This window comes from Engraulis encrasicolus, chromosome 16 (assembly GCF_034702125.1).
Source record: "Engraulis encrasicolus isolate BLACKSEA-1 chromosome 16, IST_EnEncr_1.0, whole genome shotgun sequence".
Classification (NCBI taxonomy): Eukaryota; Metazoa; Chordata; class Actinopteri; order Clupeiformes; family Engraulidae; genus Engraulis; species Engraulis encrasicolus.
The window spans coordinates 18643872-18662097 of NC_085872.1; the positions used below are offsets into that span (position 1 = coordinate 18643872).

The 18226-nt window shown below is 40.7% G+C and overlaps 1 protein-coding gene across 1 annotated transcript in view; it reads left to right on the plus strand.

Annotated features, from left to right (window-relative positions):
- The window catches only part of LOC134465323 (alpha-N-acetylgalactosaminide alpha-2,6-sialyltransferase 3-like), a 73309-nt gene that overhangs the window by 3729 nt on the left and 51354 nt on the right, over positions 1-18226 (plus strand).

Genomic DNA, 18226 nt, shown 5'->3' on the forward strand with positions numbered 1-18226 from the left:
AAACATGCACAGGTTAGAAAAGGAGGAGATATTGTTTGTATCATTTTGTAAGCAGATTTTGTTCAACACTTCTAACTCATCCAGTTAATGCTACATGTTATTACTCTGTAGTTAGCTAGTTGACTCTTTCTGTGGTTCTTTGCAAAGGTGGCTAAGACTTTATTCTTACAGAAGTGAATCACATATGCCTGGGTAAACGGATAGGCCTACCCGGTGCAAAGACATCATATAGCACGTTTTATATTTCTGTTCATATATTTTTTATGGCTAATGTGTTAATGTGTCAGTGCAGAGTGTTGGGTTTTACCACACCGAGAACATATTTATTTCTGGAGGTGTAAGATTGAATTCATTGGATCTTCCTTCACGCCAACATCTTCTGATATGCAGTTAAACTGAATATAAATAGGTCTACATATTACAATTCAAATGCACCATACATCAACACTTGTCACTCACAAACCTTCCTTGCATTCGCTGATTGATTGGTTCTGTAAGATTCTACCTGTGAATGCCATGGCAACATCTAAAGGAAGTGAAATATGAAAGCCTCAAAGGGAATCAAGAGTTCATATTACATTCTGTTGAAGTCGCATTAGATGCCTGGACTAGTGGTCACAAACTCCAGGTTTGACACAGTTCAATTGCTATACATATAGGAGAGGGGAATTTGGTTTGCTTTGAAACGGAAATGTAACCCCCATGCCCATCTCTCTCCATGAGTCTGATACCATATCTAGGCCTACCTGGCCTGCTCATTTTGGCTCATACACATTGAAAGCCGAAAGCCCAACTGGGAAACTCCAACTCCCATTGTCAGTGTGACACAGCACTCCACAGCACACAAGTGTTCACAGCACACAATGAAATTGCATTTATGCTTCACCCGTGCAAGGCAGCCCCCAGTGGCGCCCCAAGGGAGCCCCAAGGGAGTAGTGCGGCGGGACGATGCCATGCTCAGGGTACCTCAGTCATGGAGGAGGATGAGGGAGAGCACTGGTTAATTACTCCCCCCACCAACCTGGCGGGTCGGGAGTCGAACCGGCAACCTTTGGGTTACATGTCTGACGCCCTGACCGCTTACGCATGACTGCCCATTGTAATGAGAGATCAACATTTCTCAGAGCTCTGCCTGCCGAGGCCCACGTTGATGATATCCAGTCATCTCTCTAGGCAAGTGGCCTACTGTGGCACTGTGGCTGGCAGTTATATTGTCATTTTCCAAGTTTCATGATGTTGTTTATCATTGTATGGGTAGATGCATGTTTGCCTGTTTGATGTTCTATTGCTGTTCTCCTTTTGCCTTTTTTAGTGTATCTACATGTCTCTAATATTATATACTTGGGCCTGCACTGTACCTAATCCTAACTCGATGTTACAGTGCCGACATGCACATGAGACAGTTAATTTAGAATTAACTCAATTGAATTCTGAATAAAGCTTAATTCCGCTTTGAAAACGTTCAATGCAAACTTTTAACTATTTAACTATTGAACTATTATTAATTCAGAATTTAAAACATCATGTAAACGTAGCCATTGTAAGAACATAAAATTACACTTTATTACATCATTTGTTACACTGTACTTCCTTAAATTAGGCCTACCAGTACAGTAACATAAAATGTAGGCTAACGTCAAAAGGCTAACGTCATGTTTATTGCCCCATACTTTTCTTCAGCTACTTTTATATAACACTGAAAAGCCAAATGTTTTGGCGTACTTACTGAAAATGTCATACAAATGTTTTACGTTTGTATTTTTGTCAACTTAGCCACCTAAACGCAACTACCTGTGGATCAGTCACCACTCTTTCACAGTAGTAGAATCAGTGCCATCCACTTTCAGTAAGATATCAAAATTCTATACATCCCATCAAGACAACTAGGACACAGCAGAGGAGGTCAATGTAGTCAAAGAATTCAAAATCATGCACTGTGTGATCATAGTGATCCGTATCACCACAGGGTGTGTTTATTTTGTCTGGCATGCAGATGAACCACTTACCACCACTTAGCCCTTGCTGCTCCAATCAGGAAAAGGTAAGGGGGGGGGGGTGTTAATGTGAGAAGGCGATGGGAAAAGAGGTAAAGCAGTGGTACGAGAAAGAAGAGAGAGGGAGAGAGATAGGTGAAGAGGCATTGAACAGTAAAAGCTGTGAAGTCGCAACCCTGCAAGTGCAGATGAGACAAGATCAAGACATGACCCAGGCAAGACATGATCCGACCCATCCAAGACAGTGCATGTTCAAGATAGACACTGGGGTTTGCACACACAGTAGCAGCAGCAAGGGACTGCACTGACATTTCATTTGAAGCATAATCTGGCTTGGAGTAGTTGCTATTGTTCTATGCACATAAGTAGCTTAGCCCAAATGTGAAGAGGCCAGGGGAGATTGTCAGCAGCTGGTCTCTCCTCTGTCAGTTTGGGAGGATTTTCATTCTGGTGCAATCACACATCACTCTGTCTCTTGTAGGTGGCTGTGATGGGTTTTGTGCTGACTCAGGGGGACCAAAATAGCCTGTTGTTATCAGCGCTCGTGAAGACTTTCAGGTCAGATCAGGTTTATTTCAGAACAGATCAGGTTTATTCATTAGTTAATTTGTTAATTAACAATTCATTCATTCAGTCGTTTGTTTATTCAGTCATTCTGTCATTCAGTCAGTCAGTCATTTGTGTTTGCGAAGCCATTGAACCACTGAAATGGTCAGTCCTGTGGCAGCTAAGTAATCTTCAGTTTTATGTTCGAAGTTTAGCCCTGGTCAGAAAATTTAAATAACTTCCCTTAGTAGATGAGTCTTAGTGGATTTGCTACCACAACTGAAAGTATTGAGTTTAGGGAACCCCCTCCAGTCCACAGACGAGCATGTGATCGCTGATCCTGCAGAGCATGTGAATTTTGCTGTGAGTTTGGCATGCCTGATCCTGGCTGTAGGCTGCCCTTGGACCAATGGTGAGCCCAACCAGAAAATCCAACTAATTGCATTAGGCCTGGCCTGCTGCATTCATAGCCAGGGCCGCTGATAGCTTTTGCTGGGCCTAGGACAAAGTCATCTAAAAGCACCCCCAGCCCCCCCCCCCCCCCCAGCCCCCCCCCTCCTTCAATAAATACAATGCAATGAAGACCCAATTCTGGGCCACTTGTCTACATGGGCCCGGGACAATTGACCCCTTTGCCCCCCCCCTCCCCTCCCTCGGCTTCACTGTTCATAGCTCTCTCGCGCGCGTACAGAGGCCTGCTCTCACAGCCATAGAAATCTCATCATCTAGCAGCTTTTCTTTGTCTACAAATCATATTTGCAATGATTTGCCACAGTGCTGTTGTGTGGTCACTGATTAACCTCGAGACAAGTATGACAATGACAAAGACAATGAGAACAGGCGAGGTCACCAATTTGGCAAGCCGTGCAGAAACGTAATGTCGCAGGCATGTTTTTTATGGAGTAATATGCAACTGAAGTAACTTGTCTGAGGCATAACAAACAGCATGTGCTGCACGGACAGCAAAGCTGTTAATTCTGCTGCAGCATGTAGGTGCCCCAGTTGTGAGCATTTTAAAAATGAATTTCTTCTTTTGTGATGTGGAATATTATGCCAGGATTACCTGTGATAGTACAGCATATAAAGAGAGAGAGAGAGAGAGAGAGAGAGAGAGAGAGAGAGAGAGAGAGAGTCGGTAGCAGAAATCAGAGCAGCCAGCCCAGCCCCAGCTACTGTGTGTTCTAGTTTTGCTCCCTCTGCTGCTTGTGTTGCCCACATCTTGCATCCTGGCAAGGATCTCAAACACACACACACACACACACACACACACACACACACACACACACACACACACACACACACACACACACACACACACCAGACATCCTGTCCAGTTGGCTTCTTAGAAGTATTGCCAGTATTTTTTTTATCTCGAGCTTTTTAATGATGGCCATTCTGAAACCTTTCCCTTTTCCTCCATGGTTGGTTTTGCGAGGTGAAAGAGCAGCTAAGTTGTAGTGGAAATGGTACAATTGCATGGCTTTTTGTGAGTAACAATTTTGAGCTCGCTGACTGCTGTGGTAGCCTAGCTCTCTGTTTGTGGCTTGGGTTTGTGTAAGCTGAGGGCGTGTTTAGGAGATACCGCCTACTGGCGTGTACAGCGCAAAGTATCATTTCAGAAATTGCAGATGGCCCAGACAGTGCAGTGGGTCATCACTGGCTATTCTCAGGGTTATTTGGTCCCTTTGTCTAGCTGGGTCTCCTGCAAGTACTGTAAGATATATTCCGAGCGATAGTAGTGCTCTGCCTGCTGTGTCAGGTATCGGGTCACTGTCTTGTAATAACTAATGACAAAAGGCTGCTGCTGCTGCACCATTTTGTTTTGGCATGAGCATCCTTTGGCCTATTAGTAGGATCTATACGATCCATCAGACAAATGATCTGATGCAGTGTGTGTGTCAGTCGGTACACCACTCATACACAGAAGAAGCATCTGTATCATCTCCATCATTTAAAATCACAAAACTGCTGACTGCTAGGGGAAGTGTGCTTTGCTCAGCTTGCTTGTGGTTCATTTGTATGGGAATGTTGGTTGACTGGTCGAAGTTCTAATTGGTAAAGTTGGAGAAGCTTGGTGACTGAGTGTTTTTGTGTAACCACTATCACATCAATGGTGAGTCAGTGGGGAGAGTTTGTTTAGACTGTAGTGTGGAGTGTAGTCGTCAGCAGCATCACTCATCAGGCATCTGTTGCAAGACCAGTCCAGTCACTCTCAGACAGTCTTGCATCATCATTCGGGCCAAACAGAGAAGAGAACGGGGAATGAACTTACTCAAGCTGTCAGTGTGTATCTGTGATACAATACGTCTCTGTTGTCTTTGTAATTGTCGGTATCTTTGTGTGTACAAACATATAAAAATGCGAGACCAGAAGGATTTACTTTTTCCCTAAGAAGCAGCAACAGTTGCTTACCACAATATCAATAGGTCAGAGTGTGTCCTGCGGCAACTTTGGAAAAAGCAAACCATCTTTGCTCTGTAAAGCGTTTAACGACAGAATGAGGGTCAAAGAGTTGATGCTTCAGTACAGTTAACAGTAGTGACTGACCAATGTGTGTAGGTCTGTTTTTCGTAAGGGAGGTGCATGTGGGTGTAGAATACCAATTACTGGCCTCAGTCTGGCAGCTGGCTTCCTTCCTGTCCTTCCTCTTCCCAAAGCTTTTGTTGACTCGAGGTCTATGCAATGCATGAGGATTTTCGTAGAATTACTAGCCTATTTGACCAAGACTGCTGTCTGGTGACCTGCTGCCTGTCATCACATTTTTAATGTGTAACGTGTGTTGTGATAGCACCAGTTTTGAAAACGATCACTTTTTGTTTGGAATCAAAACGAAACATTTTTTACCAAAATTGTCTTGTTTACAATGTGGACATATGTGCCCTCTGTAACAAATGGGACTTGTTTATATGGATTCACAATATGACAACTTATCTTTTCTAAAGCATGGCATTTTTACTAATGTGCACACTTGACTATCTTCACAATATTACACAATGTTGGTTATGCCTTCCTCATGCAAAATAAGATAAGTTTGTTTGCGAAAGAATTTTTCAATTTAAACAAAAAACACAATAGATGTTTGATAACAGAATATTATCCAGAAATATCTTTCCTGCCATGCCTTCTTTTAGACTTGAACATATAGTGATGTTTACTACAGTAGTTGTAGCATACCGTTGTATGCATTAACCTAATTGAGGAGGGAGACATTAATGGTGTTGGTGCTCCTTTAGTTTTAGTTCAGTAAGAGCATCATTTGTGCTTTACAGTGGCAGCTTTTGTCTCCATAATCCCTTACAGAGTGCCCTTAGCACCACACTGCCTACTCTCTTCTGCAAAGGTCAGATGTGGACAGACAGCAGTTTGGTTGGTACAGGACAGCATTGCAGACACAAGTGCATTTATTCCTAATAACCAAATAGGAAGTGCGAAAAACTGAAACAAATATTTATCATTATATTTTCATTGTCTGCCAAGGCGAGAAGGAGAAATGCTATTATTTTGTCTCTAACTCCTGTAGATTTTTTTTGTACGGGGGGACTTTTTTGTCCATCTGCACAATTGGCAATGCCACCCATCTGGCACAATTTCAACACAGTGAGGAGAAATGATCACTCATTCAGTCAAGATTGGGTAATCTTTTGGGGTCAGGCATGCTCTGGAATTTAATGAAGGGAACAGCAGCATAGGTAAACACATATGGTAAATGTGCCTCTTTGGATTCCCAAATCAGCTGAAAATCAGCTTCTGTTGTCTTGGATTCTTACATTATTGCTAACTGTTCCACGTCTGCCTTAAACAGATTTTGCCCTCCCACATTTTGCCCTCCCACAGCTCTTGATGGTCTGTGAAATGATGCGCATTCTCCCTTGTGACACAGAGTTGCTCTCTACTTTCAAAATAGGAATGCTGTATGTATATAACCTAGTTTCTTGCTGCCTGCCCAGTCCTGCCCCTACCATAAAATTACAACTGTTTTGTTTTTACTCTTTGAATACATTTGGGTGATTCTCACGAAACGTGCAACAAAGGTGTTTTGACAACCATTTTTTCAAAATGCTTTTTTGGTTGAATTTCTTTTTGAATCAGTTACATCAAAGTGTCCAGTTACTAAGCACAATAATATCAACTTACCTGACAACTTTTTAAAACACATTTTTTAACGTTTTATAGGTCCATGTCTGCTAAAATGCTCATTACCGCAATTTTTTTCTTTCATGAAATGTATTAGGACACTTAATTGTTCTAGCAGTTGTGTTCATTGAATATTGATAGTTGTACTAGGGGCTACATAAAACACTCAAAAAAGTTTTTTTTCTTATTATTTTAGTTTAAGAATTTTACAATTTTACCTCATTACCGCAATAGGATCATTTGATTTCCTCTTTAATTTTAGAATACATCAGTGAAAACCTACAATTTCGGTCCAAAAATATACTGAAGTGAAAGAAACATGAAAGGTACTGTGTTCATAAAAAATATACATGAATACAGTTTTCCTTTAGTACTTTTTTTTTTACAATTAAGTGCTCATTTCGGTAATGAGGGATATGTTTCGGTAATGAGAATGAGTTTTCGGTAATGAGAATAAGGAGAAATAAATTGAACTAAAGCCAAATATTAGTAAATTATGTGTTATTTGTTATTATTATTAGCATAACGACAGAGCCTCCAGGGCAGAACTAATCAAATGACACCTAATAAGATGATAAATATATTCTATATAAAACCATTCATTAAGCTACTGAAGGATATTGGGATTCAAGACTTAACCCAGCCAAAGACCATAAAAGACCATAGGTCAGGGGTGGGGAACCTGTCTCGAGGGCCGTTTGTGGCCCTTGAGGCCGTTTAATCAGGCCCCCGATATATATTTAATGTTATGCAGCTTCACATGAAATATGACACATTTTGTAAAGGAATCTTAGAAAATACATTTGCAATACAATTAAGTTATATTCAGGGGAACTAGAGAAGGTAGGGTCTGTTTTAAAGGTGGCTGCCTTCAATATAGGCCTAAAGTGCTGGAGGAAATCCTAGTTTGTGTTATTAGTACGGCTCTCTGAGAACTTTTACGGCCCTCGGATGAATTTGAAGAGGCCCCTCGAATGAAAAAGGCTCCCCACCCCTGCAGTAGGTGAATAGGCGAGGCCCCTCCTGGTAGGGCTGCACAATTAATCGAAAAATAATCAAAATCGTGATAAAATAGTGAAATCGAACTCATGATTTTAATCGTGATTTAATCGTGGCAATAGTGACCTACTTTTGAGAGCGTACTTGAAGCCAGAACATACTGACAGGCTGGTGATTCTGGTGTCCACTTAAGTTTCATGCTATGGCCTTTACATAATTATTACAATTCATTTAATTTTGCTCATCCCGTATGTAATTCATTCTTGGCTATATTTCACCTTGTTGTAATTTTCAAAAAAAATCAGCAAAAATCAATAATCGTGATTATGATTTTGACCAAAATAATCATGATTATGATTTTTTCCATAATCGTGCAGCCCTACCTCCTGGGCACCAAAGTAACATCATAGTACAAGGGGTGAAGGCCAAGGGGTGCACTCTGAAGTTATAGTTAGTCCATCATCAAAACACCGGAGGGTAGCTACCTGATGACCCCCAATGAAGCGCATACATCCCACTCCTCATCCCCACCCTGAATATGATATCACAACTCACCACTGATCTCTCCAGCCAAAAATCTATAGTGGACCAGAAATCTAAATCTGTTATGACAAGGGAAATCATGTCGCAGTGCGAGGTCGTGCACTGGACTTTTTTTCTGACTCGGCGCGCACCGGCAACTAGGAAGTAGGAAGTAGAAGGAACAGGAGATGACTAGAGTAGGTTGTATGGTATGCCGGTTCGGTACACCTTGATTTTAGGGTCACAGTTCGGTACATTTTCGGTACAGTATCACCATAATACTGTCCGGACCAAAGCCGGAATTCACTATGAACGTTATGTGTTATGAAATATCACTGAACACCACTAACTGTTTGAGTTGCACATTGCACACTAATGGCAGTCAGGGCATCAGACTCCCGATTCCTGACCCGCCAGGTTGGTGGAGGGAGTAATTAACCAGTGATCTCCCCCATCCTCCTCCATGACTGAGGTACCCTGAGCATGGTACTGCTCCCGTTCGGGCGCTATTGGGGATGAGGCATAAATGCGGGTGAGGCATAACTGCCATTCTGTTGTGTGCAATGTGCAGTGTTCATGTGTGTGCTGTGGAGCGCTGGATCATGACAATGGGAGTTGTAGTTTCCCAAGTGGGCTTTCACTTCACTCACATTTTTTAAAAAGAAAAAGTGTTGGTTAGGACAATATCAGACATGCCCATAATTAGTATAGGGTGCATGAAAAACAAAATTAAAACGTTGCAAAATCCTGCTCTTCTCTTGCAGTATTGTTCCTTTGAACTACCTTAACTTCCTTGTCATTTTCTAGCATGTTTGATACTTGTCAAAAGGTGGCACAATAGACTTGGAATTTTGAATTGCTGTTAATGGGCATCTAAATCAGTGCAAAGTGCATTTTGAGGCTGTTTTGATCCCGTTACCTTTCCACTTACCCAGGACATCAAGAACCCACACCATGACTAAAAGATGGGTACATGGGTGTTTGAGCATGGCTTAAGGATCAGAGTATGGGGGCTGAAACCTTCCTTAAGACTGCAAAAAACATGCATGAGGAGTTTCTAATTTGGGAAAGGCAACTAGAGCATTCCTCCAAATGATTCTTCTTACTAGTTTTGATTGAAATATTCTAAAAACTACTTCTCGCTGAATTCGCTAAAAAGGCCTATTCACTGCTATTTCAAATGCCAAGCCTTTTGTGCCACCCTTTAACAATGATCAAATTGGATCCAAAACAAAGATTTTGGAAGGAAGTCAAGTTAGTAAAAAAGGATAAATACTCAAACCCACTAGGGTATGACAACCAAACACAGGAAGCAAAAAAATCTGTCAATTTCTGGAAAAGCACATAGACTTGAAGTGAGTCGATTTTGTCTCCCAACTTGTTCCCTTTTTGCCATCTACGCAATCTGACAACTTCACTGCGAGTGCTGGGTTCGTTGTTTGCCATTGCCTTCATTGGGTGACATCACTAGGCAGTTTTTTTTTTTTTTTTTTGCATCAAAGGACCACATTTCGAGGGTGGAATATTGATTCATGGATTGGCATATGAGCAAGAATTAAGTTGTTACTTGCTACTCTCAATGAACTCTCACAACAGGGTTTCTTGCCCATAGTCGATTCTTCCAAGGGTGGGACAAAATATAAATGTCACCACAACATTTGCCAGAAAGGATGAGAACAGAAAAAATGGTCTATGAACAACACCTGTATGACCACTCAATTTAGCCTATGTAATGTATAGGGAGATGATTACTTTTACAGACTAACCCCCATTAGAGCTATTGCATATGTTAGGCATTTACTTTTGCTTTGTTTACTTACAATATTGTATATCGAATATCGATTCAATACAATTGCATATTTTAACCCGAAATGGATGCAATGTCACTTAACACTTTCATCAAGTGCTTTAACTGTAATTAAGTGACATAGTGACAATATTTATACTGCAAAAATATAATTTGTATTTAAGGTTGCAGTTGCATGTTTAAAAATGTAAATAAATAAAAAGCGAAATGGATATATGTCATGAAAATATATTCTAAATGTAAATCACCATAGAGTCTCATTACCGAAATTGACAATCCTCATTACCGAAAGGTACTTAAAACATTGCGGTAATGAGAATGTGTATTGCGGTAATGAGATGGCTCAGCACAATAATGCTAACTGTAACTTGAGTAATTATGACATAGCTAATTCATGACCATTGTTGAATTCTGAAAAGGAATACCCTATTACCAAGCAAGTTTAAAATGAAAAAATCTTTTTCATTTTGAAATATTGACTAATTTCGGTAATGAGAACCACTTTTGTCGTATTTGCATATTTTTGAGACAAATTGTGACATTTTACAGGCACAAACAATAAGGCTGACTAATCATGTAGCCATCTTGAATCTCCTGTTGGTACACATGAATTGTAGGTAGTTTCAGCTCATATTGAAATTCTGATGGCTTTTAATTGTAGCTCTGAAATATATTGCGGTAATGAGAAGAAAAACTTGGGGACACGATCTTTTCTTGAAATATTCATTAGTGTTCATTATTTAATTTGCCAACAAGGAACACTTCATGAAACTTCAGACATAGACCAACGCTCTTGTAGTGTCATTTACGTATTTTTAATTTTTTAATTATGTTTTAACCTAATTCAAAGACCAGAAATTTTGGTCGGGACACATTTCGGTAATGAGAATTTGCCTATAAAATGCATAAAAAATGGAAAATAAAAATAACATTTTTAAAAATTAACTAGTGTGCCAGAGAGTACACGTCTTGCTCTACAGTAGTGTGTATTATCAAAAGAATCCCTGTCATATTTAATCATTAAAACCTCATTGCCATTGATTTTTTTAGCTTCGTGAGAATCACCCATATACAGTATGCAAAGTGCTTTACTTGTGGGACATAGGATGCAGTTTGCTGTTAAGATGGTTAACAAAATAGATCAAGTGTTGATTGAATGGAAAAGCCTCTTCTCTTGCCAAATACATCGATAAATAGTTTACCAGTATGGCTCGTTTTTCCATCTCAGATAGACGAGGCAAATGTGTGGCTGTACTTATTGGCCACTTTGCTCTGCAGCCGTTTTTAAATGCCAGGTGCCATATGCAAGTGCGTAAAAGTTTCTGCATGGACAGGCAGACACCTGGTTTTATTTATTTAAGCTGCTTAATATCCCCAGGGCAGGCGTATCTGTGCCATGCTAAAAAAACAAACAAACAAAAAACATACACAGCAGAGGAACATACAGTATTTGGGAAGGGATTTAGTATGTAATAGTAGTTCCGTTCATCGACATCCTATCCTACCTCCAGAGTGAGGCAGATGGCGAGGTATGTGGTCTACCAGTAGTACCATTTCCAGAACAAGCTGTCCCAGATCTTAACCAGGACTAAAACCTGCATGCATTATGTCAACAAGCTACAGTAGAGATGAGCTGTGTGCTGCAGGCATCCTTCCAGGTCCCTTTTAAAGGCTTCAGTGGGGATCACATGATCAGAGGTGTACCTGCCTGGTCTCTAGAGTGCATGTGGCAGGGCAACTGCTTGGTGTTCTGGATTTCAAAGCCACTGTGGTGGTTGCATCAGGGCCCTGAGGTAAAAGATTGCATGCTGTTAAGGATCACAGAGTTTTTGCATCTGCAACATAGACATAGCGAGACACAGACAGATACACAACAATTGGCATTAGTCTATGTTATCTTATCTCATGGTGCAGGTGCCCCTATTGTTGCTGCATTTTTGTTCGTTATTTTGTTGTTAGGTGGAAGTGATGCATTTCTGAAGTTCATACGTTTTGATACTTTGTGATTTATTTCTGCTTTCATGATGTATGCACAAGATCTGTGTGTGTGTGTGTGTGTGTGTTTTTTTGCGTGCGTACAATGCATTCTGTGTGAGAGCACATTCAGCATGTTTTATGTGTGTTGTGGTGTCATATAATCTCAATTTAACTCCCTAGCCTTGCTGACATCTACCATCACTGATCTCTTAGTCAATGACAATTTTCCCCTCCACTGCTGCAAAGTGGGGCCTGTATGATATGTACTGGCCTCAGTCATGAGCATTGACATGGCTGTTATTACGACCTCTTAAACACCACTGTGTACACTGTCTTCTTCCAGACGGGAGACCACCCTAGGCACTGAATTAATTTCTCATTGGCCTTTCATGCACCAAGCTTTCATAGTGCATTTGTTTGGTTGCTTTTGCTGTGGTCATCTTTTCTTGGCTTGTGGTTATTTGTACAAGTGAGCTGAAAAGTTTTGGGCGAGCAGATAGTAATAACGTAAGCATTTCTTTTGGCCCCTACAGTAAATCTGCCGGCTGCTCCCTGCATTGCTGGAGTCAGTGCTTTTTTACACTAACGCTCAGTCACCACCACAGCCCAGAGTGGACATATGGTGGCAGCAAAGTTATGCTGAAAAAGAAGAGTCGAACAGCATTTAATCCAGGGCTTGGGGATTATGTTCTCTTTGTCATTAGATAGCCTAGAATAAGTGATCACTGTTGATGCTAGCAATGTTCATGTTTTATTGTTGTTGGGTTTCTTTGTAAATTGTGCTCCTCAAAATTTTGTTCCTCAAAATGAATCACCTGTGATCACCACACATACACTCGATAATTTCTTCGGGGTTTGTTGTGATCTGTTGTTATCAAGCGGGCAACGTAACTGACGAGTATCTTGACTGTCCTCATTACAGAAAGTCTTTATAGACAGAGAGGGTGTTATTTTTCGGCACGAGTTCAGTTCAGTATTACACACTTGTATTAGCACAGACAAAAGAGGGAAAGGGCACAAAGGACTCCTTTGCGCTTAGGAAGTGCAATTCTGTTTTGCCATTATAGTTATGTTATTTCTGAGCTGTACAATGTAGTTCAGATTGATACTGAGGTTTAGAATTAGTTTGTGTGAACTGGCTAAAAATGCATATTCAGTAAATTGGACTATCATTAAAATCCGGCAGATGAAAATGATCAAAAAGACAAACATAGATAAATAAAAATCAAGTCAATTAATGCAGCATGCTGGATGTGGTATTTTGGAAATAAAAAGAAAGACATGGAAATATATCATTGGCACAGCAGGCTAATACACCTATCCATGAATGGGCCCATGGGGACCCGGGTACGAGTCCGTCTTTGGTCATTTCCCAGCCCTATCCTGTGTCTCTGTCCCACTTATTTTCACTTCTTCACTGTCCTGTCCCATAAAAGTAGAAAAGCCCAGAAAAACAGGAATTTGTCTTTGAGGACATCTTGTGATTCCTCACAAAGATGGTAACAAAGATGGATACACTTTCTCTGTTGAATCTTGATATTGTATCGTTAGAGTGTTCACCATTTAAGTCACTAAAGCTGTTCAAGTAGGCTAAATTAAGTCAACTATCAAGTCAACTAAATGCCAACTATTCACCCGAGAATATTTCAGTTTGTGGCAGTAGGAGTTAGATCCTTCGGTGGCATGTGGCATGTGCCAGTGACATGCGGAAGTGGCATCACTGGAATGCTATTATAAAACACATTTTTCCACTGACAGGTTAGGTGTGATAGGAATGAGTTTTGGTTTAGGCGCAGTTCGGCATGTTCATAGGTTGGCACATTTTTCACTGACAGGTTAGGTTTAGGAATAAGTTTTGGTTTAGACACTGACAGCCGGTTAGGTTTAGGAATGAGTTTTGTTTTAGGCACAGTTCGGCATGTTTATAGGTTGGTGTACTTTCACATCGATATCGCGATATCACGGCTTGCGATACACGTATCGCAACAGTTGTGCACGTATCGCAACCAGATTTTAATTTTTAATAACAGGAAATTTGGTGAGAAGATTGAAAAATGCATTAAAAATGTTGACATTTTAAGTTGATGCTGTATATTAGCCATGTTTTTCCCTAATAAAAAATAATGTTGGCAATAAAACATTGCTCTCAGTTGTTTTATTCATGATAAATTGTAGAATGGCAAGTAGAGAGGGGAAAATATATGTATATATTAAATATCGCGAGTAATATCGATATCGCAGTATACAGTTATGTTATCGTGTATCGCATTTTTTTCTAATATCGTGCAGCCCTAGTTCTAATGGACATGCCACTGCGGCACTTCCGCATGTCACTGGCACATGCCACATGCCACTAAATGATCTAACCCCCTCTGGTTTGTGGAGAGAGATAAAATCCACATTATCTGAATTGACTAAAACCAAGATCTACCTTATTCATTTGTTTGTATTTTTATATCTTTCACCAGGATGGATAAAAATCAAACCAGTCATACAAAACAGCAACTAACAAAGCAATAGTCAAAAGTGCAAAAACTAAGACATAGCCTAAATATTTTGATCCTTACCTATCAGTTTTTTGCAAGTAACTGTTGTGCTTCAACATTACCATGGATCCGTCTGTAAGTTATATCCCACCCATTTCGCCTATTGTAGGGTGAGCAGGAAATCATTGTCTGATTGCTTTTTACCAAGGGAATTGATTTAGTTTGGTTGAAGTCCCTCCACTGATTTGTCTTACCTCAAGATGGACATTTTACCTTATTCCAGCCTCCTCTTGTGTCAAATGGGAGAAAAGAAAATGAATTGCCTTCAAGGCCTGCAGCTTCTAGCAGACTCACTAAGTGAAAGCAACCAAATAAGCCAAAATACTCTGAATGCATTTATACTTGCAACATTTTTGTGTTAAAAATGCCCTAGAAATCTAATTGCAGTAGTATTGGAGAAGTGTTGCAGTGGTGCAGAGTATATTTTTTGGTGATGTTCTTGGTCCATGTACATTACTTCACCAGTAACCTTGGAGGTATACACTTTAACGTTTCTCAAAAAGACATGGAAAATGAACATATATCAGTGCAGCAGATGAAAACAAATCATTTTCAGCCATAACAAGAAAGATGTTTAATGCACTAAGTAATTGCTTGGAAGTTACACTCCTGCATTTTGCACTGAAAATACCTCCGTGACCGTGGCTGTTGTCTTAGGTGTCAAGGACACAGAGCTTGGGAGAAAGGCGGCCATACCTCTGCATATGTCTTATATGTTGTTTTATATCCATGTCTCACCTTCAGTCCAGGTTTTTAAAAGAAGCGATAAGTGAATTGAACAACAGTAGTTGTCATGAGTCATCTCATATCATTTAGTATCCTTACATCACTGTAGTACTTACATTCAGATTTTATTCAGGAGCCTGAGGCCTGGCCTATACTGTATTTCTGTTCTCAGTGCTGCCCAGTGGACATGCCAGACTTGCTTATTGTCACTCTCAGATCATTCATACCTCATACCTCCTGCCTCTCAGTCCTCGGATGTTCTCCCCTGCTGTTACACTGCTCTCAACCATGGATAGTGATAATAACCATGAATAACTCCAAACTTTACTGAAAATAGAAAATAAATCCAATCCTTTCCCCCACCCCACCTCTCCCCTCCTCCTCTTCCCTACCTCCTTCCCTACCTCTCTGCCTTCTTCTTCTTCTTCTTCCCTGGGGTGATGTGACTGCAGAATGATGATGATGCTCATGCGTCTGGGGCCTCGATGATGCCCAGCTCTGAGCCCGTCTGGCCTGCCAGCAGGGATCAATACCTGCCCAGATGAAGCTGGAGCAGCTCCAGGAATAGTGACATCCGCTGCGGCTCCCCTGCACATGTCAGCTATGAGTAGTTTACCCAGAAGGCCTTGCAAAGCGACAGGTGTCAGGTGCTCTCCGCCTGTGTCATAAAAGCCGCCTCTCTCTCTCTCTCTGCTGGCTCATAAAACGCTTCATAAAAAACATGTATAGTATGCGTCCAGTTGAGTTCCTGTACCTTGAAAAGGCCCCTTAGAGCTTATTACGTGCTATAAAAACCCATAGGTCTGAAGAAATTCTGTTGGCTTATAGCTAAACTCAAATTTGGGTTTAATGCACAAACTATACGACTCCATATTAAACAGACGTAACTTTGTCACCATTATCCACGGTACAGTTGTATTAAAAACACACTGAGCGTAGCAAGTGCAGACTTAAAGGAATTAACATTTTCGACAGAAAATTCACCCATTTGTAGCTGCAATAAGAGTACGCTGAGAGTACTGTATTGTATTGTAAAGCATTTGGATAAAGTAAGAAGAGTTAGTACAGTGGCAGGATAAATGGGGAAATAAATGCTTTACAGTATGCACTGATGTTAACTGAGATTGTTCTGTAATGGCATGCACATCATGTAGCCCAGGGGTGGGTAGTTATTTTGGCCCAAGGGCCACATTGGGTAGAATATAGACACAAGTGCCAGATGTCGTAATAATATAATAACCTGTGTCAGTAATAAGAAATAGTGTACACTGACATACAGTAACTTGTCAGCTTTGTCATCCCTGCACATTATAATGAATTGTATTTAGATGTAGCCTACAGTGCTTAGTGTTAAGTTCTCAAGACCCCTGTTTTAGGGAGCCGTTGTAAGAATGTTGAGTGACTTTATGAATTTAGATTTAAAAGTTGCCTTTTTTGGAAAGGCTCTGCGGGCATGTGGCCCCTGGGCCTGAGTTTGTCCACCTCTGATGTAACCCTATTGTATGTAATATTTGTAACATTGCGATCAGTGAATCAGTCCAAAAAATATTCCCCTCTGTGGAATTTAGACAGAATTCCATGACGCTTTTTTCAGAGGTGTAGATGTCACATTCAGGAAGGGAAAAGGCTTTCACAGTGCTCCCTGCTCTATGGCTCTTCCCCTGTTGGTGTGTGTGTGGACCAGAGATGGCGCTGTTGCCCTGTGCGCGGCGGATGCCATCTCTCTGCCCTGAAAGGCCCCTAATGAGTGAAATTGTGCAGAACACGACCCCAGAGATGATTATCCCCCTGATGGATAGGGGCATGATGAGCAGAGTCATATGTCGTCCATCTGGCCGCCAAAAGTCCATCAGGCCATCCCTCTGCAAAGCCTTAAAGTCACCCCAGAAAATTGACACATCATTTTGCAGTGATTTGTGGCTGCCCATTAAAATCAGCAGAAGGAAAAGAACATTCCTTTTTTATTTGAGATGAGGCCAGACAAGTGTGGTGGCAGGGCAGTCCAGATGGTCAGCTTTTTCCTTGTCTGAAAAGCATCTTCCCTGCACATCCACAAAAAGTGCCAAAACAATGTGTCAGAGCTTTCATTCGTTGCAAGACAATGAATGCTACTGGGAAAATGTTTTGGTATTTTGTGATTTTATTGTAGCTAATGTTTGTCTGACACAGCAGTAAATGTCCTCACCCATTTACCAACACTAATAGACTCTACTACTTTGCCTCAATTTGTGGGATTGGATTTATGCACAACGTGATGTAGTATATCATTAAATATATGCTGTATGCAAAAGAATGTGCCTGAATGCGCTATTAATAATGAACTAAATTACTCCGGTTTTTGTTCATTATATTATAAGATATTCATTCTATCCATGCATGGTGATGTTATTAGTGTCACATTTCACATGACCAAGTGATGTAATGTAGTATGATGTAACATTTAGCCAGTTCATAGCATGTCATGCAATAATTCAACCAGCCAACTCTATTAAATGGTCACTTCTTTTAGTGTGTTTGATCCCCTTCGGAATGTGCAGGCTGCAACCGTCCTGCAATGTCTGATGTCAAGAGATCTGAGGTTTTCTGTCAAGCAAAGCCAGTTTTGCAGATAGACACCCCATTATCCCTCTGTGATTGAAAAGGAGATGGCAAACTTCATCCCATCAGACCACTTCAAAGAATCTGCGAATCCGACCTCACTGACTGGGGGTCTTATCAGGCTCCTCCTAGCAGGCAGCAGACTCACCATTCTAATTCAAAAATGTTAAAATGTTAATGACCAGAGTTCTCGTCTGAAACATGTATGCATTTCGGTGTGTATTTCTTAAGGCTTATGTGACCATTTAAATATCTCTCGTATATCATTCATGAGCAAAGACGGAAATGGCATCCCAGTGTTTTAGACAAATATCAGTTGTAGCGTTTTTAATAAGCCGTGTTATTTTTATGTTGAGGCAATAAGTATAAAAGTGATA